Source organism: Vespula vulgaris, chromosome 8 (genome assembly GCF_905475345.1).
Source record: "Vespula vulgaris chromosome 8, iyVesVulg1.1, whole genome shotgun sequence".
Taxonomy (NCBI): Eukaryota; Metazoa; Arthropoda; class Insecta; order Hymenoptera; family Vespidae; genus Vespula; species Vespula vulgaris.
This window is the reverse complement of record NC_066593.1, coordinates 7588578-7597196: the sequence shown is the minus strand read 5'-3', so window position 1 is coordinate 7597196 and position 8619 is coordinate 7588578.

Here is an 8619-nt window from a genome sequence, read left to right as displayed (position 1 = left end):
TTACAATTACGTAATAAATACATAAGTTTGATACGAATTGGAAAGAAAATTGACTACTTAACAACAGCCACGCGAATGCGTACTATACATCGACTATTACATCGAGTCTTGTCGAATCATAGTCCGTAACATTGATCAAACTACTAGATCGCTCGAAAATTACGTAGCACAATTTTTGATTCTGAATTTATAACACTTCATTGGACATTTCCTTCCTTCTCTTTATTTGTTTTATTTTATCTTTTTCATTCATTATCCACTTACTTTCATTTTTACATATCCTTTTTTTAATACGAATTAATTTATTCGTTTACATTTAAATAAATAAATATATATATATTTTTTATTTTAATAAAATCTAGAATCGATATCGAACTATTTCAGAGAAGATCCTTTTCGAAGAAGGAAGAACTACGTTTCCACCTTTATTACGACACTTTGGGTTATTACTCTATTATGTAATATCTTACAAGATCGTATATATGGTCGGTGAAAGGGATTTAAATTTAGCTGACACTAGGACGAGTTCCGATCGAAGACCCCCAATCTGAACATTCCTTATTTATGATTTATTTTTATCTTCTGTTTTTTTTATGTTCGTTGTCATTGAATACATGTCATTGAATCATTATACAATATATCTATAATTATCTTATACGTAACTCAATGTTACATCTATCTAAACGGTTGATAAAAATAACACTTTCGTCTATTTTCTTCGACATTTATCTATATTTTAGTAAAATATAAAAAGTATTTAATCAATTAAAATAACAAAGTGGAACGACAAATTGTTTTTTTATAATTACTATTTATTTCCACATACTAATTATATTAGTTTATATTTCTGGTTTATGCAACAGAAGTAAAAAGATGCAATCGATGTTATACACAAAACACCTTCCACTTTCGTAATCATGTAACAATACTGGGACCGTGAAAGTTAATTTGTCTCGCGAGAAACCATTACAATTTTTCTTACGTCTTCACGCAATTCGCGTGCCAACAACTTAAGATGCATGTTCGTTTGCATAAGCATATAAGTTTATGCTAGACGACTTTTGTATCAATTGTTACATAATACTAATGTATTCTAAGCGAAAACATTAAAATGAAATTATATGACAACATTGAATATAATGTGAGAAAGAAAATATAAGTATAAACACATATATATATATATAATAGGAATGAAGAATTTCAAAATGTAAGTAAAAATTAATTGAATTAATTAGTTTTTTTAAACAATTAATTACATATACTACAAATATAATCATATCATAATTAATCATACATATAATTATATGAATAATTATGATTAACATAGTTGTAAAAAATAATGTAAAAGTATGTAAAATTTTCTCTCTCTCTCTCTCACTTCTAGAAAATTATGTTTTATAAACTATATTAAAAACTATACATACAATCGTTAAACGTAAAGAAACAAATAAGAAATCTCTAAAGAATCCCGTTTCTACGTGGAGTTTCGTTTTTTGTTGTTTTTAACTCTCCTCCCCGTCACTCTTTTTCTTTCGTATCACCCTTGGACATCAGTAACCAGACCGGCTCGATCATTAGTCCAAGACGTTCTTTAGCTCATTGGTAAGAGAAATGACCAGTCGTTGAAACGAGGCAAGGGTGAAGGTCACACTAGTTGCGAGAACGATTTAAGATTCGTTCGCGCAATCTTGCATATGTACTTCTATCGAGTCATCTTTTCTAATATATATATATATATATTTTTTTTTTTGAACGAAAAATTTGGATAATAAGTATATATTATTTTTTATACAAATCGTATACTTATTTGCTTCAAATAAAAGAATAAATTTTTTGTTTGTATTTGACGAAAGATTATATTAATTATCTTTCTTATTTCATCGTTTTTTGATAACTATTAATAAAAAAAAAGAGGAAGTTAATCGTGGTTCAAAGTTCGTCGATTTAATTATAGCTACTATATAAAATTGAATAATAATTCCAGAAACTTTCGTTCGATGTCAAAGAATACTACGTGCCGGCATTTTAGCAATTGGAAGTCTTTCGCAATAAATTGAAAGTCTTCGATCGATTAGGTGCTACGTGTTTCGAGACGTATTCTGGTCAATGTCACGTTTACTAACTTTAACAGTGAAATTTACGATAGAATGAGTTAACAGTAAAGAACGATGACACCAATACAAAGAAGAGAGAAGATTTTTGCAGTAGTTTTCAATGTAGATATTATCTATGAAGAATCGGATATCGATATTTATGAAAAAATATGTCTAGTTAGTCTAAATGAGAGAAGTTTTGAACTTGTAATTCTTCGTAAAAGTTAAAGATCAATTTAAATGTAATTGTCAGTTGCATTGACATTTACGTTTCGTCCTTGAAGAAAAATGTAAAGAAAAGAAAATCTTGTCTATGAAATCTTGTCAAGAAAAATTCTCTGCTCGTGTAGTATCAATGACTGATAGAAATGTACATGGTAATAAGTACTGGTGATCGAAGAAAAAGAGTAAAGTCATTTAGTACGGATATGAAAGTCCTTTGGATTTGTAATATGAATAAATAAATGATAATAAAAAACGGAACAAACGATGTCAAGGTACGATAAGAATATATTTGTCGAAGTAATGTTTAAGACCGTTCAGAATCGTAGATAAAATATTTTCTATTAGTGAAAATGTTTTCTGTTTTTAAAAAAACGCTTTTTAATAGTCTTCTTTTTATAAATTTCTTTGTTTTAGAATTTTAACGATGCGTAAATGTTTCGAATAGTTTACATGAATATATGCAATCGTTATCAGTATGCGAACGACGCACAATTGTGATTTCTTCCCAAGAACGAAAATAAAACGATAAAATGTGAATGGAACAAGGAGCATTGAACGAAACTTCCTCTTCTTAAAATGTCTCGCGCAGCTAAATTGCACGGTTTTATTATTTGCTTCCGTGCGATCTACGAAATTCGAGTAAATAATGCTTCCTTATCACTACTAAAATGTCTGACTCATAGGAAGATATAAATATTTTAAATTTTGCTTACTTCATCTGTAAATATACGTATACATATTTCTATTTTCTTCCCGGATCATTGTTCTTGAATTGTTATGGCGAAACCATTGATAATTTTACATTACTTTAAATGCATTGTACACGAACGCAACGATCTTCTAATATTCATTTCTATTTCCTTTTTTGTAAGAAACATCGATGAATTTTATTTACACATTTTATTTCTACTATTTTATACATTTCTGTGAATTGATTGTTTTAAGAAAAAAATATTATTTAATTTATAAAAATTGAAATTTGTTAATGTTTTATGACGGAATACAAACAGTAATAGTTTTTTAATCATTACGTCCTCAATTGACAAGAAGTAAAATCAAAAATGATAGAGGAACTTAATTTTCAAAAAAGATTTACAATAAACTTGAATAATTCTTACGAGCGACATCTCTTGAGTATTTATACAATTGATAATTACTATATATGCATTATAAATGAGATAGAAAAACCAATCTAATCTCTGACGATCTGATTATACGTAAGTATAAAATTTATAATAGATTATGAAAGTTTTGATAACTTAAATGTATTTTATTGACACTTACCAACATCTGTAAGTATTAATCGGTAACGTAGAGAATATAGATGGCGTTGCTGCAATTTTCTTTTATCCTTGGAGTATTTCATCATATTTATCCACGGAGCAACGAAACTTACTAACGATGGCGCTTATATATACTTTCAGATTTAAAACTATAATAGTTTCAATAATTATTTAAAAAATGTATACTTGTAAGATGTCAAACGCGATAGTTTTCTCAAATTCAACTTAATTTGAGAAAGCATGAAAAAACAACATTTAAATAAATAACTAAATCATATTAAATAACAATTTAACTTTGAAATAAATTCCATATAAGAATTTATTATAAGTATATAGTAATTAAGGATAATGTTTGTAAACAATGTTTAAATCACAAAAAAGTAATTATTTGTTTATTTTATAAACGTCGATTAATAAATAAATCGTCCCATCGTGCATTAACTTGCTCCATCAACAATCCTCCACCCACGTAATTTCTTTCTCCGTGGTCGCGTTTAAAAGGCACGTAATCATGCATGCGAGCAAGTACGTGCAGACAGGCGCACGCGGTCGACGTTGTAACGTGACCGAGTCAAAGCGTCCATGAATGAAAAATTTCGGTTGTAGCATAATGAAGAGGTTCTCTCCTCTCTTCGGCCACTTAAACGCGACGAGTTCCGTGCATAATGCGAGGATACGAAAGTCACCCATGTAAAACACACGTGCTCCTGCTGGAACGAATGGAAGGCGCTGAACCGTAGAACGTGCGTGTATCCCTTCTGCAACGAATTATTACGAATAATTTAAAGAAGTTCGATAGAAAATCCAATCCAATGGTTTTTATAATTTTGCATGACGTTTCAATCTTCTCTTTAATTTCTCATATATGCGTAAACGTATTTATAAAAAAAAAAAACCGATTAAATCGATAGATCATTTCTTGTTTATTTTGTACATAAACGATTTGCTTTTAAAATAGTGATGCAAGTTATTTGTGCAAATAAATATTTTCGTTGTTATGTTAGCAGCGTCGTAAGATAAGAAAGATTGAAGATGACGTGATGAAGCACCCTCTTGGAATTCCGCCGTATCGAATTATTTTCGGAAGTATATTGTATACTGCTAACTTCGTACGTGGAGTAACGCGTGGAATACAAAACGGTGGTAAATGCGACAACGTCGATGATAGCTTTAGTTGTGGTGAGAAGGGTGCGTTGTCTTCTCACCCTAACAAAAATAAGAAAAACGAAAGAGAGAAAAAGAGAGAAAAAAAGAGAGAGAGAGAGAGAGAGAGAGAGAGAGACAGGGAGAGAGAACAAGGACTATGGGTGATCGTGGCGCCACAGCTGGCCGTAGCGAATCGTTCTCTAAAACCCCCTGTGGTGGGGTTGTACTCCTTGAAAAATCCCTCCTTTTACCGCAGTCCATCATCATCATCGACGACTTGTCAACCCCATTAAATTATGAACCTTCGTAGCCAATGCCAACGCGAATTTTTAGGACTATCGAAAAGACCTCGAGGCATATAATCCGCTTTGCTTGATCGAAAATACGTGGCCTCCTTCGAGGAGCAACAAATATGAGGATTATAGAATGTCGATGGTCTGGATTAGATTATAAATCGTTTTAATACGACTAACTTTGCTTTATTTGTCGATGCTTTCGAAAAATATTTTCTCTTTAATTCTTTTCATCATTAAAAAGAGAGAAGAGAAAAGTACATATAGATGATTACAAAGTCGAAAGTCAAATTATTTAAAAACTTTTCCTAAAATTATATTCTTCTAATAAAACCACCAAATCTCGTTGTCTTTACGCTACGTATAAATATATATATATTAATGTTAATTAATTTCGTTGGAGCGTATATCAGTAACACGAAATCCAAAAAATTATGTTAATTAAAACTGCAGGTAGCTCGAGAAGTCTAACAAGAGAGAGAGAGAGAGAGAGAGAGAGAGAGAGAGAGAGAGAGAGTAAAAAAAAGAGAGAAAGAGAGTAAAAAAAAAGAGAGAAAGAGAGATTATTTATTTTATTCTGCTACGATATTTCTCGTGAACACGTTTCGAACGAGATCTCATCGTCGTCATATGTGATTTATCTAATGACAAATGTTCCTTTGTTGATTGTAAAAATTATATTTGACATGATCCTTGATTCCTCACGAACACAAACTCTTATATATTACTTGATTGTTTCAAGATTCTCTTTTTAAAGAATAAACGAGTTAATCGTGTTTAACAAAATATGTCAACAGATTTTGATCGATGAACTTTCGTAAAATAGATAAGTATCTGGAAAAGGGGTGGTTAAAGTAAATGGGGATGAGGATGACGATGGGGGAAGGGGATGAGTATCGGCTCGCGCCCTAAAGTCCTCAATTCTCGGGAGTTTGCTGTGGTTACACGACGTCGGCTCGACGTTGGCTTCGAAACGTGACGCAGCGTGACTCGTTTAGTCGTCGCGCCGACACAATGCGCTCGTCAGAGCGGCGTAACCTGCGCCCGCGTGTATATTCATCTCGCGTTGCGCCACCTGAATCCCCTCTTGCATCCCCCACTCCCCTATCCTTCCCATCATCTCGCTCATCCACGATGCTCCCACGTTCGTCCACCGACGAGCCTCCGTCTACGTGTACAGTGGCTGATGAAAGTATTTTATAATCTGACTTTTAACGTTCCTCACTCCAAACTAAAAGTAATTTCTTCACCGAGGTATCGGTGATTCTACGAACTTTTCAAATATTTATCATTTTTATTGATAAGTGGCCCGTTAAAATAAATCCTAAATGGGTTCTGAAAGAAAAATAAGGATCGTAGGGAATGTTCAGAAAAGTATACATATGAGATATTTGCAACAGTATGTCGGACGATAAATTTCTATCTTCCTCTTTCTCTCTCTCTCTCTCTCTCTTTCTCTTTTCCTTTCTAACTCAGTAATATATTCAAATATTCCATGCACGTCAAAGATATTCCTCGTCTCTATATTCTATATAAGTAATATCAATCGAATATATATATATATATATATATATATATATATATATCGATATGCTCGTATAAAAATATATTTTATCGATCCAAATTCCTAAAAAGATTTGATATTCATTTTTTCAATAACATAATAAACTATAATGTACTTTCGATGGTCACTGTACGTATGGCTCGACTTTAAAGCTCTTACGGACTCGCGCTTATAGTTTTTTACCACGCTTGCTCTCTCTCTCCCTCTCTCTCTCTCTCTCTCTCTGGGAAGAGAGAGAGCATTAGCGGCAGTGAGACGCGAACGCAGCCTCCGAGCTCCCACAGAACTGATTGATTACGAGAGAGAGAGAGGAGTTCTGCCTTACGGGCTGCGCTCCGTCGCAACGCCGACGCAACCGAGCGCCCATTTTGTAAGCCGATGAAAGGGAAGCCAATGCCTTTTCATTCGGACCCGATGTTGCTCCACTCCATTCCGCACCGCACCGCACCTTTCCTAGCTATCTCTCTGATTCTGCTTTTGATCTGCCTCCCGCGAACGACCGAAAGAGAGAGAGAGAAGCTATTTGTATCGAATTCGTTGGTATTTCGTCACGTTTTAAGGGGTTACATTAACCCTTAGAAGAAAAGTCCGACTTTCTTTTCTTTTTCTGTTTCTTGTTTATTTTTGTTACATTCTTTTTCGTTTTCTCCCGTTCTTTTTTGTCTTTTGTTTCATTTCTCTTTTATCAAATTTTACTCGATTTATTCATCAAAATTTTTTGTAACAAATAAAATGCCGACGGTGATGTCAATTTCGTGTAAATCGATACGTACGTATAATATTCGTGAATGTATTCCAAGTATTTAATTTAATATATTTTATATTAAATTTTATTATCTCGCGAGATACTTTGATTTAAAATGAAATCTAAGAAATTAGAATCAACGTGTGTTAACTAACAGAAACTATCGTAGTTAAATTATTAATAAAATTCTAAAGTATAAAATTGTAGGAAAGTATCGGCGAATATATCGACTCGTTCGTATGCACCAAGCAACGAATTCCTGAATTTTTAGCGCGATTATCATTACCAGACTCGATTCTTGTAACGCTTGTCACCCTTCCCTCGTGGTTTCGTTATGCGATTATCATTAGCGACTGTCTCCCCCTCTTCCGTGTATATTTCTTGATTACATAAGAATTATAGCTGGAGGGGTCGTATAAAGACGAAGTCGACATATGGATCTCCCTGTTTGCTACGGTATGAATTGCATTATACCGAACCTATGATTACAACGAAAAGGTTGCTGACGTTCACTCGAAAATTAATCTTTCTACGAGTAAGAGGATTGTCATTAAAACGAAGTCATAAAAAAGAGAGCGAAAAAAAAGGAAAAGAAATAGAGAAAGAAATAGAGAGAGAAAAATACGTATGCGCAAAACGCAATTACTCCATTTTTACAATAGCATTTTATCAAAAATTCAGTAAAAGCTTATTTTATATTTGTTATGATTGCTGCAACTAAACTCTTTTTCCTTTTCTTCTATTTTTATATATTATATACATACCTTTCTGCATTTATTTATTCATCAATTCAAAGAAGTCACATTGTTCGGCCTAAAAAATGTTATTCGTTTCTAAAAAGTCCGAATATTTCTATATCCCAATTTTATATACATAGATGCTATAGATCTTTGAGTTAGGATAAACGACGATCATCGTTTCGAACCATACAATATTTCGGCTTCTTCTCTTTCTCCTTATTCTGTATTGGTAACGTAGAAAGATCTAAGGAAGAAAAGAAATCTCCTCGTAAAACGGTCGAACTAACAAAACAGAACTCTCACAGTCATCGTTCGGAATAATAGAAAAGTTGAGCGATAATCGGCCACACGAGGCATAACTTTTTCTTATATCTTCATTGAACACTTGGACTACTCGCAAAAGGGAGAAGTGGTCCAATTCATCGATTTTCTTGAATTCAAGAAGGAAACCGAGAAAAGGTCGAAGAGTCAACGAAAAAGTCGTCGTGTTCGTACTTTTTCAAAGTTTTTCGAGAGGGTCTCGCTACAGG